Source organism: Tupaia chinensis, unplaced genomic scaffold (genome assembly GCF_000334495.1).
Source record: "Tupaia chinensis unplaced genomic scaffold, TupChi_1.0 Scaffold000291_1, whole genome shotgun sequence".
NCBI lineage: Eukaryota > Metazoa > Chordata > Mammalia > Scandentia > Tupaiidae > Tupaia > Tupaia belangeri.
In genome coordinates, this window is record NW_006159776.1 from 3,648,606 (window position 1) to 3,664,669 (window position 16,064).

The following is a 16,064-nucleotide window of genomic DNA, read 5'->3' on the forward strand; positions in this document are numbered from 1 at the left end:
CTGACTCTCCTACTCAGGTGACAGCTGCACAGTGCCATCTTGGGGCCCCACTCACCAGTCCCACAGAGACGGGCTGGTGGGTTTGCATCCAGCATGCCAGTGCTAGTAGCACAACTCCTACCTTGGGCCAACAGAGATAGAATAACGGCCCTGCCTTCAGGTGCACACTAGTACAGTAGTAGCCCTGCCCACCCAACGTCCAGAAAGGCAGGCTGGCAGATTCATATCCAGCTGAGCACAAGTGCCATTAGTGGCCCTGCCCATCTCAGGTTCACAGCACTGGCTGTTTGCAGGTGCTGTTCATTGCTCAGCCAACCTAGAACCTGCAGAGACAGGTAAGTAGCCCCATGCCCAACTATACACAGTGCCAGTAGCCACCTGGCCCACGTGGAGTTCACTGATAAAAGCCAGTGGCTTCATACCCAGATGTACATCAGTTTCAGGAGTGGCCTCATTTACCTAGGGCCCCAAGAATCTGGCCAGTGGCTCCACATCTAGCCACACATCAGTACTGCATGGCTCTGCCTTCTGCAGCTTGCTATGAGAGTTTGTGACCCACCCTTACATTGAGTTGCACCAAGATTTTACCCACCTAAAAGACTGGACTTCTTTTAGGAGAAACAGGTCTCTACTGGCTGACCAACCTCAGTGGTCTAAGCACTCCTAGATATTGCTGGTATATTAACAGAATACAGCTGAAGAAGCTGCACAGAGATTATATTACTGAGTTCATACAGAACCAGTGCTGATGCACCACTGCCAACCAACATCCTATGATCCATTTCCAGAAGAAAGTCTTTCACCATGAACATCAAACTGTAATACCGGTAGAGGCAACTGTTCCAATAAATATGCAGATATCAATATAGGTACATAAAATACATGAAAAAGTAAAGTAGAATAATATACCCAAAGGAACACACTAATTCTGCAGTTACAAATACCAGAGAAAGAAATCTACAAACTGCTGGAAGTGGAGTTCAAAATAATAATCTTAAAGAAACTTGATGAGATATAAGACAATACAGATAAAAATTCCAATGAAATCAGGAAAAACAACAGAGTAGATCAAGCAGAAGACAAAAATCTCTGAGTTTGAAGATAGGTTATGAAATAACACAATCAGAAATGGAAAAAAAATAACCAAATTGACAAATTATTAACTAGATTAAGAGAAAAAGATAATAACCTGAATAAGTAAAATTAGAAACAACAAAGGAAACATATCTGATGCCACAATAATACGAATAGTCATAGAGACTATTATAAACAACTGTCCACCAACGAATTGGAAAAACTAAAAGAAAGGGATAATTTCCTGATGTACTTGATCTACCAAAACTGAACAAAGAAGAAATAGAAAGCCTGAATGGACACATAATGAGTAATAAGATTGAATTATTACTGAGATGTCTCCCAACAAAGGAAATTCAAGGACCAGAAGGCATCACTGCTTAATTTTGCAAAAATTTTGAAGAACTAACAATTATTCTCAAAATATTTGCAAAAACTGAAGTGAAACTTTCTCATACTTATTTTTATAAGGTTAGCATTACCCTGATACCCAAACCAGACAAAGAGATAGCAACAAAAATGTACAACCAATATCCCAGATGAATATAAATGCACAAATCCTCAGCAAAATACTACCAAACTGAATCTAACAGTGCATCAAAAAAGATTGTACACCATGATCAAGTGGGATTTACCTTAGGTATGCATGGATGTTTCAATATACACAAATCAATAAGCATAATATATCACATCAACAGAATGAAGGACAAGAAAACATGATCTCTCGATAAACACATAAAAAAGTGCTTGATAAAACACAAAATACTTTTATGATTAAAATGCTCAACAAATTAGGTATAAGAGGCATGTTCCTTGATGCAAAAAAGAACATATGTAAGAAGCCCATAGCTAGCACCATACTGAAAAAGAAAAGTTGAAAGCTTTTCATCCAAAAATTAGAATAAAACAAGAATATTCATTTTCATCATTCTTATTCAGCATAGTACTAGATGTTCTAGCCAGAGCAATTGGGCAAGAGAAAGAAAGAAAGGTCATTCGAATTAGAAGAAGGGAGTCAAATTGTCCTCGTTCTAGCTAAACCTTTTCTAAGCAAAGCTGGAAGTATTCTGTTATAAATTGCCAAGAAACGTGGGAAAATGCTCAACATTACTCATCATTAGGGAAATGCCAATCAAAACCGCAATAGATATCACTTCATCTCTGTTAGAATGGCTATTATAAAAACAAAAAATAAAAATCAAATTCTGATGAGGCCATAAAGGGAATACTCTTTTACATTGTTGGTGGAAATGTAAATTAGTATAGCCATTATGGAAAACAGTATGGAGATTCCTGAAAAAAGTAAAAATAGTCCCAGCCATGGTGATACAGGTAGTAAGATGTCTCTGTGTGATGCTGGAGCCATATGGGCAGACTCTACTCTCCAGATTCTGAAATCTAGAAAAGGAGCTCCCTCAGTAGCTTGCTCCAAGTATCCTTACCTACAGGACAGTGATTTACAGTTCCTGGTCTAAGGACCGAATGGAACTCACAGACCCATGCATTTTTATGCTGCAGTTGGCTCATTAAAGATTACAGTAGGCCCAGACACAGTGGTACACATGGCTAAGATGCTGTGCTTTACAGGCTGAGACCAGACGGGAGTCCTGGGCTGGATTCTCATTCTAACTTGAAGGTCAGATGTGGTGGTATATACCTGAAATCTCAGCCACTGGGGAGGAGGATCATGAATTTGAGACTGGCCTGAGTAACATAGCAAGTCACGATGTAAAAAAAGTGCCAGATGTGGTAACATACACCTGTAGTCTTACCTAGAAAGCTGAGGCAGGACAATTATGACATGGTAAGTTTTAATCATAATAGAGTACACGCATATGCATGGTAAAGACAGATGTGTGTGTGTGTGTGGGGGGGTATGTGTGAGAGAGAGAGAATAAGAGAATATTTTTCACAGGGCCTGGTCATACCATGATCCTCTTTCTCTGGTTTTGCAGCCTGTTGGGATTTTGTACACTTATGCATATGTCCAGCATGTTTCCGGGAAACCAACCTGTAGAGACTAACTGTGGTTCTGATGTGGGAACTAGCTTTTCTTGAATAGAGCATTACTGCTACACCCTGGAGCTGGCCCATACTTACATATATCTTTACCTGCAAAGTGGATTGGAGTTTCATAAAAGTTGGGGCATGCCCAAGTAAGTGTGCTGTACATAAGCATGCCTCTCACCTGTGTATATGAAGCAATAGAGGGAAAGCGACAGAGGGCACCTTCTCTGTGGTCAGTTAGGGGATATGGGTGGGTCCATACAAACTTCTATTCCTTCCGGTGTAAATAAAGCAAAACATTTAAGGGACACAAAAACAGAGAATTATCTGTTGATGATAACATGTATGATAATATCTTTATCTGAAAAATTACTCTGGCTAGAACATATGCTGAATAAGAATGATGAAAATGGGTATTCTTGTTCTACTCCAGTGTATTCATGCTGGTAAAATTTCTTTTGCAGGTGGTAATGATATACAGTGATTGAACGTATAAAAAAATGCACATAATAAAAATAAATAAATAAATACATGGAAGGAAAATCCTATGACCCTCAGTGGTAGACAGAGGCTCCATCACCTGGGAACCAGATCAGTCTAAGGACACATGCTTCCTGGGAGCCAGGCTCATCTCCTCTGTCCTGTTCTCCTCAATTCCCATTTTGGCCCTTCATTTTTATTTCTTTCAGAATTTAGAACTAAGAATACAGGCATTTCAGAGGAGATGCTATTTTATCCCTTTGGAGTAAGATACATGTACTCTTTGATATAAGAAAAATAAAGGGCTGAAATATTCTAGGGATAACTATTCTGAAGAGTTAGTTTAGATTAGGGTTGAATTATCTCTTTGGATGAGTGGTCAAACTCCCACCCCTGACATACATAAAAGCCTTGCCAAACACAAGTACGTTCTCTATTTGAAGGATGTAGGTATGTTCCTAGACTCTTGGGTCCAATATAGAATCCCTTTGAGAAAGCATAACTTAGCGATTTAGAAGTGAGCTGTAGGTTCAGTCTGGCTTTAAATCCCTCCTTCATCATCCCCTATCTATGTGACACTGGGAAAAATGACTTAATCTCTAGATCTTAGCTTTATCATGTGCAAAATTGAAGCAATTTGCCTTAGTGCAGTATTCAGTATCAGAGTGTCTCAACTTTGGCACTGTTGACATTTACGTATAGATAATTCCTTGTTGTGAGGGACTGACTTGTGCATGGAATGTTTAGCAGCATCCCAGCCTACACACTAAGAACAAGATCCCTACTCCCACTTGTGAGAACTAAAACTAAAACTAACTTCAGGCACTGCCAAATGTTCCCTGGGAGGTAAAATTTCTCCTGGTTGAAAACCATTACTGTCCATATTAAAGAAGAAACTTATGAGACACAACCTGTATGTAGCATCGTGGTGATGACCTGAGTTCAGACCTTTACCTCCATTTGTAGGCTGGGGGAAAATCCACTCAAGCTCTCTGAGCATCATTGTTTTATTTTAAAGTGGGGATCATCATGCCTACTGGATCTGCCTCACTGAACAGTTGTGATAATGAAAGATCTCTGACATAAAAATGCCACATAAACCATCAAGAGCACTGTAGTTGCTTTGACACACTATTCCTGTGTGGTGGATAGTTTGGTAATGAGGCTACGTGACTGAGTTTTAATTCCTTCTAATGTTCAAAGTGATTTGAGATATCAAAGTGCTCATTCTGCTTTAGCTTCTATTGCTGTCTCCATTCTGCAAGTGAAGAGGCTGAGACTCAGAGAGATAAAGGAACTTGCCTGATATCACTCAGCATTATGCACAGCATCAGGCTTTAATTCAGACCACATAACACCAAAGCTGGTGCAGTGTTCACGACATTTGTGTGTCTTCCAGCAAATGCCAATATCATTATTAGAAATAAAAGCAGCCACTTCTGCTAGCAAAGGAAGTTGCTATTTATAAAAATACATGTCTCAATGGTAAAGTCGGAAAAAATACTACAAGACAATTGAGAATAAGATAATTTTGATATTTTTCTCCTGCTTTCAATTTAGGGGGGAAAAAAGGTGTCTCCTTGGGAACCACTTGAAAGAAGAAGAAAATAGAAGAGCAGAGCCAACCCCACATCCATGCTATGAATCATTCACTTGGAGAGTTGAGCTGCTGTGCCTTATACATCAGGGCTCTTATGTTTAATGTCACAAGCTTTGGTTATTCTGGATTCCTAGAGTACCACCACCACCCCACCACCCCCATCCTGTGGTGCTTGTAGCCTTGCTCAATCCTGGCTGTCATGAACATCTGACAGACAGAAGGGCATTTGTCTTCTATGCTGGCTTTCTTGAGGTGGATTCCTGATCCCCAGAGTTCTAAGGCTTGGGCTTGAAAGCCATGTTCACCGCCAATTCTTATTCCAAATGTGACTCCCACCTCTGCTCTCCGTTCAGTTACTTTCTGAGAGAATTTCGGCTCTGGTTTTGCCTGGTTTTAGGATTGTGCTGAGCCAAGCATGCCTTCTTGGGCTTCCAATTTGTGGCTACATGATCATTGGAAGGACAACTTGTCCAGGGCACAGGGCTACATCCAACAATGTACCTCTTTTCTCCTAAGCACACAGGACTCTAGATTCCAGGATCTGAAGATGGGAGTAACATGAAAATCAGCAGTAGTCTGTTCCAACAAAGATCTCACCATGGAGAAAAAGAGGAAGTTTCAATCAGCAGGAATGCAGTGACCTTCAGGACACGCCTGGCCGTGCCCTTCAGGGCATGCCTGGCCAAGTCCTTAGTCTAGCACATCAGCTTTGGAACCACAGAAACCTGGGTTTGGGTTCCCACACCCGCCACACACCTACTGTCTGACCTTTTACCAATAGTTAGGAAGAATTAACTTTTTTTTCCTTTCTGGATTCTGAAACATGTTCAGAAAGACTGATTATTTAACCTCTCCAACTCTCTGTAGAGTCAGGTAACACTATCAACTTAGTTGAGGGAAGAGTACAAATGCATAGCACAACACACAGCACATGTGAGTGTGCAGTAAATGTTGTTTCCTGAACTTCTTGCAATAACTGAGCACCAACTGTATGCCACTGTTCTGGACCCAGTCCTCAGGTGGCCATTACACTGCACATTATAATGCAGCAAGCATGAAATTTGTAGCTAATACCCAGCTCTAACTTTAGCTCCTCTTCTTACCAGCATGCAACCCCTGGCACATCATTCTTTGCTGAGTTCCCATCTCCTCACCTGTAACATGGAAAGGACATTGACAGGATTGTTTTGGTGACTCAGCAAGATCACACACTATGTGTAGTGCCTGGCACAGTGAATGAGTTAATGCACTCATTCTTTGCTTCTTCCTTTCTATCCATCTGCATCACATGTATGGCAAATACTTCGAGAGAGCTCAGAGATGGGGAATGTTTGAAACTCTTCTTTAGTTGCCTACACCAGTACTGATAATTGCTCCTCACACTAGCTGAGTGAAAACTAGTCAGGTTGGGAATTCTCACACCAGCCGATACAGGTTGCTATGTCTGTCTTCTGTCTGAGTGGCACTAAGCTTTGGCTACTAAGTCACCCAGGAAGTTTTTAAAAATATCAATGCCCATACCTAACTACAGAAGACTCTTAAAAATAGGCAGAAATGAAACCACTGGTTCTTTTGCAATGTCTCATTTTTCAACCAGAAAACCTGAAATTCAGAGAGGTTAAGTGATCGCTCAGGGAAAATCAGCTAATATGGAACCTGGCTAGGAGTACAAACTTGTTGTTCTGGTGTCTCATATAGCAATTTTCTCATTACACTATGCCATTTCTCTTTGTCTTGGCTCCTACTAAGCATTTGACTGTATTGTCTGACTCAAAGAGTGAATGAGACTCGAGGAGGGGGGACAAGAGTCAGATTCCATGAAACAGAAAGAGCAGGTTTTTCTCTGCTTGGTTCAGAACTTCATGAAGTATCTGCATCCCACAGGTAAGTGCTAAGACATCAGTTACAAGCCAGGCTTTGGGCTAGGCTTGATGATAGAGTGAGAATGAGACACGAGGCCTGTCCTCAAGGAGCCCATGGTACTAAGGAGGTAGATGAGTAAGGAACTAGTCAAAATAACTCATCATAAGCATCGGAATGGTCATAAACTGGGGTTGCTATGGGAACCCAGAAGAAGCCTCTAGCCCTAGAAGAAGGAATTGGGACACTGAGAGAGAAAGCTTCACTGGAAAGGTAACACAGAGGTTTAGAGAACAAAGGAGGGGTTTGTGGGGGAAGTGGAAGAATGTAATGCAAAAAATGAGCCTAGGAATGTAAAGAGGTGGAGGTATGGGAGCTCATGGCCCACTGCACCTGTGGGATGAGACAGGGCATGGGGGAGGCATGCATGGTGAGGTGAAATAGGAGATAGGCTATGAGATAGCCATGAGGCAGGTTATCTAAATTCTTGAGCATGTCTAGCTAAAATGCTAAGCGTCATAACGTAGGGGTCAGGTATATGGGGGCCAGTGAAGGGCATTGTGCAAGGAAGCTTCGGGTCAAGTTGTGTGAAGCTGACTCTGATGTTCATGTACAGGCTGAACTGAGACAGGAAGACCAAAGGTAGGGAGACAACAAGAGAGAAATACTGGGAGTCTGAACTAGTGCAAAGGTCCCAGGGATGCAGAGGTCTCAGTGAAGTCTCTGAAGAAAACTTAACACAAGGTAAGACAGGTTGCAGATTTAAAAAAAAAAAAAAGACATTGTGAGTAATTAAGTGAGGAAGATAGAATACAAAGGAGAAATCAAGAATGAGTCTCAGGTTTCTGGCTTGGACAACTGGGTAGATAATGGTGCCAAATGCTAGGGAAGAACTCTTCTCTTTCTCTCCAGTCTTAGTCAGCTCCAACTGCCATAACAAAATATACACTTAAATAACCAAAGCATTTTCTCACACACAGTTCTAGAGATTGAAAGGCTATCAAGGTGCCATCATGAGCCACTCTGTGTGAAGCTTTTATTTTGAGGTTGGAAGATCACTGTATTTTCCCTGTGTGCACGCATGCCCTTTTCTCCTGTGTATACACAGTTGTGGAGGAGTGGGGGTGGAGAAGTTCTTTGGTGTGTTTTTTGTTTCTCGTTTTTTTTTTTCTTATAAGGGCACTAATCCCATCATATCAGGATCTCACTCTCGTGGCTTCATCTAACCATAATTGCCTCTCAAAGGTTTCACCTCTAAATAACATCGACTGGGGGGTTAGGGCTTTAATATATTAATTTGAGGGGGTAACACAAATGTTTAATCCATAACACCTCCCAATTCATCAGAGAGAAACAATGGAGCATCTTCTTTGATGATTTCAGAAGAAGGCTTTGCAAGCATGTTTGTATACATTCATTTACCTTTCTTCGCTTCCCTGGCAGGGAGGCAGGAGAAGAGAAATCTCAATAGGTGAGTTATGGCTAAGCAATGAGTTAATAGTGAAGACTTTATATCTAACACAAGCATGGACAACTAGGTTGCTGGGCACCTCATCTGTGAGAATCATTTTACTAGAAACTGGAGATGCCAGCTGAATTGGAGACATTTCTGGCCTCATGGATCTCACTGCTTTATATAAACAGGGAAGACTTAGGAGGTCAGTTCTTCAGATTTTGGCCTAGGTGATGAACATCATACCTCTATGAAGGTTCTTAACAATGACCCTATCACTTTCCTCTCTGGGATAGACCTGCAACTAATTCCTCAGGCAGGGGATGGTCTGCTTGCCTGACTCCTAAGTGGCTTGTGAGGATGAATCATGTTCCAATGCTCTAAGAGGGCTTACTTGTTGGAAAGAGTATTCTCTTTGATCTCACGGCTTAGAGTGTATAGGTTTTGTCCAGTTAATCATGTAGCTGGCGTCAGGCTTTGCCAGCCTTTATTTCTTTGAGGCTATATGGCATTCAAAGCGTTTGGGCACTGTTTGTAGCCAACATGGTTTGACTTCAACAGCAACTGGAGCCTGAATCTTTTCTCTAGCTCTTTGATGATAATTGATCAGTCTAGAAGTCCAAGCAAAGGCAGGACTTTCTAAAGTGGCCCTCAGATCTAAGGAGTGATTGAAGGGATAAGCCTTTAAAAAAGACAAACTTTTCTCTCTTCTCCTGGGCCATTGCCACATTAAAAGAGTCATCTTAATAGGCTTTATTTCGCCTCAGTGCTTTCCATTAACAAAACACATTCATTCCTCTTGGTCACTTTAACCTCTCAAATCAGCCTTGAGAGGTAGAAAGATGTAGTTGGGCTTAGTTTTTTGTTTTTTTTTAATGGGGTCTTTTGAGAGTGATTTTTGCTATAGGGTACATACACTTGCTGGAGAGACAAAGAGACAGAAAGCAAGAAATCAACCGCACCCCTCCCTGAGGCGATGGCCATGCTGCAATCCCTTCTCTTCCATTCTCCTCTTGAGGTCTTGGGCATGCACATGCACCTGAAGTAAATCTTAAGCCACCAGGACTGGCACTTAAGCCATGGTTGACTGGTGAGAGTCCAGTGACGTAACCATTACACCACCTACTGGTCCCTAGGTTTAGTTTTGCAAAAGAGAAATCCTAACCCTGATTAAAGGATTCACACAATATCTCAGGGGATGGGAGCTGTGAAAGGATATAATATTTATTGCCTGCTATATGGCAGATTCTTCATATACACTAAGTTATTTAGCCCACACCAGTTTAGTGGAGTAGAGAGTACTGTGCTCACTTCAAAAATAAAGAAACAATGGCAGTGAGTCATGAGAGATTGAAGCAGCTATTTCAAAGGATAGTCTACTCCCTAGTCTTCTCATAATCAATCTGTTCTACTGTGTTTAAACTTCCCAAGCCTGACTGCAAGAGGACAGTGGTATTTCTGCTTAGTTGGGGATTGGGTAAGCACAAAGTAAATCATTCCCTCTGTTTACAGATAGACTTGAAAATTTGCTTCTCTTTACATACATAATAAAGTGAAAAAAGGCTTAGAGACACGAACCAGCCAGTGTTCTGTGAAGCTTCTGTCAGAAGTCAGGGCATTCCAATAACCAGCCATCATAACCCCAGCAGAGATTCCCCAAGCTTGATTGCCTCGCTCGGGCCTACAGGCCAAGGGTCCCTGTGTGAAAAAGCCGTATTTTCTGAGCTTGTTATTCATTTTACTCTTTTCATATGCTCTGTGGTCTGGCAGGGAGTAGAAGGGTGCTCAACAGTAAAGTCACATCTCAGTGGCCCTCCTCAGTTACCAATCTGAGTGGGTCTAACTTAGCTTCTCAGCCTGACAGAAACTAATCCAGATGAGTTAAATGCATTTGACCTATCTGACAGAGCATTTGCTAAGTCCAAAGATATGTACACTCAAGGTCACTGGACAGGAATAGATTCTTTTGAAAACTGACAGAAAGGGGCAAAAACTCAGCAAACTCTGGTCGTCCTTCCTGACATTCCTTCTTGGGACCCATGAGTTCTTGCCCAGGGTTTTCTGTGGGGTCAGTGGGTCTCAACTCTGATTAACAGAAAAAGGGAGAGGAGGTAGAGCACTGTAGACCAGGAGCTCATGAGCTCTATCTCATTTCATCTTCATCTACCACCTTTGTGAAATGGCTGTTTGAGCCCATTGTACAATTTAGGAAATGGAAACTCAAAGGTCATACTTTGCCTAAGATAAATAGATAAACTTGCATTTGTGCTGAGTCTGACTGGCTGTTAAACTTCTGCTCTTTCTATTATTCTAAGTGTAGAATCATATAGGCAATGTCCATAGACACACATAGCACTTTCTAAGGCTCTTAATATTTGTCCTATTCTACCATCAATTTGGCTATTTATATCCTTGCTTTGGAGTAGAAATGAGCAATTTAAGTCAACATCCTTCTTGCTCAAGCCTTCATCCCTTAGTCATCAAATAGTGGGTGCCCAATAGCTGCTTATTTTCATCAGATTTAACATTCACGTGCACATATACCCCATAGTTGTTTCTACCCAAAGGTCAAACCCCATTGGTCATAGGTAGCATTTTCCTTTACCCCAATCTGGCTAGCCCCCCACTGCAGCTAGCTTTCTTATCCTCTCAAGTGATGGGATCATCATTCAAACAATTAACTCCTCCATCTCAACAAAGCTGAATAAGAGCTACAAAAGGAAGTTAGGCTATCTGGGGCAGGTTATATAGGCCAATAACGCTTTGGTCTCCATATATTCCCAAACCCATGTTTCAGGGTCTGTTTTCAATCTTTAGGCATCATAGGCATCTCTTGGGGCTACAAGAATGCTCTAATTTCAGGACAGAATTTAGCCAAGAGCCAACTTGGCAGGGGCCAGAGGGATATAAATTCAGAGCGACAACTTAAGGAACATGGTTTTAATAGAAACATACTTCTATTTCTTCTCCAATCACATGTTGACTGCCTGTTTTCATGGGGATTCCCAGGCTAAAATGAGAGTTGTCAGAATTGGTAATTGAGGGGCTCTGCTTGTTCTCCTGAGGTTCCCTGTTCTCCAGATGACAACAATGAGAATCACTTGGATGGTTGGGGACTTTGTAAAGTTAGTATTACAGAGCAGCTAGGGCAAAGGCAGGTATAATTTATTTTCTGTCATGGAATGCAATTCTGATGAAACTTACAATGATATTTTTCTAGCATTTGTTATAGTTATAAAATTGGGTTTAAAAATGTTTTCATTCATTGTCTTTTTTAGCATCTGATTATAAGCATTTCATATGCTACATCAAATTTGTAAGTCTAATTTTTCTTTGCTGCATGGTATTCTAATATAGAGATATAAGTGTATAATTTATTAATACTTTTTAAAATTTTATTTATTCATCCATTTATTTTAATTTGACCAGAGAGAGAGGGGTTGGGGAGTGAGAAAGCAAGCCACCAGGTCTGGGAACTATGGTCAGCCATGTGGGAGTGTCCAGCACCTTAACCACCATGTCACCTGCTGGACCCCATATACTTTTTGTACTAATGGTGTTGATAGGCATTTAAGCTATTTCCAGTTTTTGCATTTCTAATTATTTTTTAGGTTTTTGTCATAGGTTGTGTGTGTGTGTTCACCCGCTAGAGAGAGACAGAAAGAGAGGAAAGTGAGAAATAACATTCCAGGGGTTATAGCTATGCCTCAATTCCTTCTGTTCTATTCTCCTCCTGTAATTTTGGGCATTCATGCACACACTCCTGGTGTGAATTTCAAACTGCCAAAGCTGGGACTTGAACCATGATTGATCATGTGGGAGTCTACTGCCTTAACCACCACACCACCTACTGGCCCCATTTTAAATTAGTTTCTTTAGAATAATGTTCTAGAGGAGCCAGCAAGTGGCATAGTGGTTAAGGTGCTGGACTCCCACATGGTGGACTGCAGTTCAAGTCCCAGACCCAGTAGCTTAAAAATCATACCAGGCATGTGTGAGTGTGTGCCCAGAATCCCAAGAGAAGAATGAAGAAGAAGAGATTGTGGTATGGCCACACTCCACATGTGTGTATGGGGAGTGATTTCTCATTTTCTATCTCTCTCTATTTCACTGGTGAGCACATGTAATATGTAGCAAAAATTTCTCAAAAAAATTTTTCTGGAAATAGAATTTCTGGATGAAAGAATATGTACACTTTAAAGACCTGACGTTGATTGCCAAGTTGTTTGCTGGAATTGTTTATTCCATTCCATCACACCTATTCTCAGTGAATGAGCCAGCCTACATTACCTACCTCATCAGTGCTTATAGTTACCTTTTAAAAAGTCTTTGTCAATCTGATAAGCATAACATTATATCTCATGATTGGATTAATTTTTGTGTCTATCTAATGTGTTTGAATTCTCAATCTCATTTTATAGAGATGAATCTTTTTTAGATGTGGATTAGTAACTTGCCTGTGCCATGGACACTGTAGTAGGTGGCTGAGTGTGCACTGCAAACCAGTCCAAGTGGACTCCTTGGCCAATACTCTCCTTACAGCATCATGAGTGAAGAGTTTACCTATCTGCCTGTGTTGATGACATTGGATTATTTTTCTCTGGGTTTGCTTTCACTGGGGTCACACTGTAGGAGCTCATTGCCCTTGGGCATCAAGGAGAAAGTGTACCCTTCCTCCTGAGGGGTAGCAGCTCCTTCAGCATGTCAGAGAGCCCAGCAGTGGGGAGAGTTCATGCAGTGCTCTGGGGAGAGGCCAAGTATTGTATGTGCTTGGATGGCTGGTCTCTTCCCCAGAATACCTGGATGGAAAATGATACAAGGAAATAAACACTGTTCTTTATAGAACAAAAGCCTGCCTTTCCAGTCCTCTGCTGAAAACCCTACTATAGTCCCCTCATTGATTTTAGAATCTGGTCCAGACTCTATAGTTTGGCATCTGAGAACTTAACCCACATCCACAAAGAGTCTACACCATGGTCTCTCATACCAGTATCATTTGCTTATACCACATATTCTCCTAGAATTTCCCTATTTCTTGTTCTTTAGGCCTCAGTTTCAAAGTCACATTCTTCCAGAAGATGTCTACCTTTTCTTTGTTATTATGGCCCTCTGAGTTTGCCCCACCTAAAATCCTCACTTGGGGTAAGATTGACTATCTACTATATGTCTGAATCCCTTTTCAAGTAAACAATATATCTTCCTTTTTCCTAAGCTGAGCACCTACACAAGTCATAGCAGGGAGGTTACACACCCTATAAATACATTGACTGGGGATTGGAAGTCTCACAGAGAACCTATCAGATTCCATTTACAGTTGGCCACAAATTCCTTCATTCACACAAGAAGTAGTCATTGAAGGACTACAATGAACCAGATGCTGTTAGGCACAAGCAATGTTAATAGACACTTCCCATTTCAGTATCAAAATACTATTATCTCCAGCAGCTGTGAGTGTTAGTGCTTCTCATCTGTGTTCTTCTGAGAATATTCTCCACAGAAGAAAAATATTTAGCTCAAGATTTTACCTGCTCCATGCAGGCAGCCTTCATCTCAGACAGACTGAGAGAAGTATGTCTACAGAAGGTCAACTCTCTTGCCTCAATTTGAGAAAATTTTGAAAGCCCACTCCCAGCACCAGAGTTCTTCACAGGACAGCTGGGCCCTTTGTGGGCACTGCATTACATTTTGACTTCTCCATCTGCCCAATTCTATTTCTCCCACTTTCTTATAGCGATTGATTTGAAAGATCCTTCCCTAGTAAATTTCTTGGATGCAAATTGCCATCCCAGAATCTGCTTGCTAGGGAACCCAGTCAGCAACAATGATAAGCAAAACAGACAAACTAAAAATATCCAGGCTCAGTAGAGCTGTGTTTGTGTTGAGGCAAGATTGGGTCTGACTTTGCATTGCAGTCATTTATCTCATTCCATAAACATGTTATTGTGTGCCCTCAGTGTCCCAGGGCCCTGTACTGGTGTCAGGGACAGACGCTTAAGATGTAGTTCTTGACTTCTAAGACCATTTTCTAGAGGCGAATATGGACAAGTAACCAACATCTGGGGACATGTGGGGAAGGTCAAGATCTTCAAAGTGCTGTAGGAGCACAAGGAAATGGTGATGGACTATTAATACTTAGGGGGCTGGGGAAATTCCCAGAAAAACAGAAAGAGAAGGGTGAGGGTGATATTGATGGGAAAGAGAAGGGAAAACATACCTGAGATAGATGAAATGTGTGTTTAAAACCACAAATAGGAGTGGACAAACACATTTGTATGCATTACTTTAAGCTCTGCAACAACCCAGTGAGGTTGTCTGCAAAGATTCTTCTATTTATTTATTTATTTATCTATTTATTTTTTAAGTTTGTCAGAAAGCACGTATGTTCACTGGAGAGAAAGAAAAGTGAGGAAGAACCCCCCATGAGGCATAGTCGCTCTTCAATCTCTTTTCCATTTAAGGTTTTTGGGCATGCACGCACAAGTGTCCTGCATGATTTGTACGTTGCTGAGTCCAAAACTCAAAATGCACAGTCAGTCATGTAGTATCCACAGCCTTTGCCACCAGGTCACAAGTTGATCCCTTATTCTCATTTTATAGATAGAGAAACTGAGGCACTAGGAGCTTAAACAGCTTGTATATAGGAAGGAATTGGCTGTGGTTTGAACCTGTATTTTTTTTGAAAGTTTATTCATGTTTTTTTCCATAAGCGATAAGACACACACACACACACAGACAGCACCTTTAATAGGATCTTTTTTTTTTTTAATTCGCCAGAGGGTATTTGTGCTCACCAGAGAGAGACAGGGAGAGAGAGAGAGAGAAAATGAGAAAGCATCCATGGACGATGGTCACACCCCAATCTTCTCCTATATTTCTTCCTCCTTTCAGGATTTTGGGCACAGGTGCACACACATTTGGTGTGTTTTTCAAGCCCTAGGTTCTGGAACTCTAATTGTGGGGTTGGCCATGTGGGATCCAGCTACTGTGATTAGCATCCCACAACCTGGCCCACTAATAGAGTCTGGAAACTGCAATACACTCTGAGCCTTCAGTCAGTGCCAGACATAGGCAAGTGCATGACTGCATACTCCAGGATGTCTCCGGACTTGAACCCTCACATGTAGGGCTGCCGCACAGAGCATTACATTTTATCACCACACCACTGTCAAGTCCTCCAGACTTGTGTCTTCTGACAGCATGCATTAACTGAGTGTTCAACACCCAGCATTGTGCCCAACAAGGATTAAAAGGAGAATCAAGACTCAACTCTTAAAAAATTTGTACCTACAATAAAAACATCAATAATGTCGAGGGGCAAATGCTGGAATAAAAAAGCCCATGCAAATGCCCTGTGATCACACCAGAGATATGCCTCCGAGAACTGTCCTTAGTCCTGTTTAATATTTGGTCCCAGTGATTTGGACAAAGATATACAAAGTCCGCTTATCACATCTGTGGCTGACACGCAGCTGGGAGGGATAAAAAACATGATGGATGACAAAATCAAACTTCTAAGTGATCTCAGTTGGCTGGAATCATGAGCCAAGTCCTGTGAGATGAAGTGCAGCAGGGGTCCATGTGAAGGCCAGC

At 41.4% G+C, this 16,064-nt stretch overlaps 1 long non-coding RNA gene across 1 annotated transcript in view; it reads left to right on the plus strand.

Annotated features, from left to right (window-relative positions):
* The first annotated feature begins 7,253 nt into the window (after nt 1–7,253).
* Nucleotides 7,254–16,064, plus strand: part of LOC102496542 (uncharacterized) — a 19,416-nt gene continuing 10,605 nt past the window's right edge. The window contains exons 1-2 of the long non-coding RNA XR_334828.1: nt 7,254–7,294; nt 7,638–7,765. This is a non-coding gene — a long non-coding RNA (uncharacterized LOC102496542). The remainder of the gene's footprint in view (nt 7,295–7,637; nt 7,766–16,064) is intronic.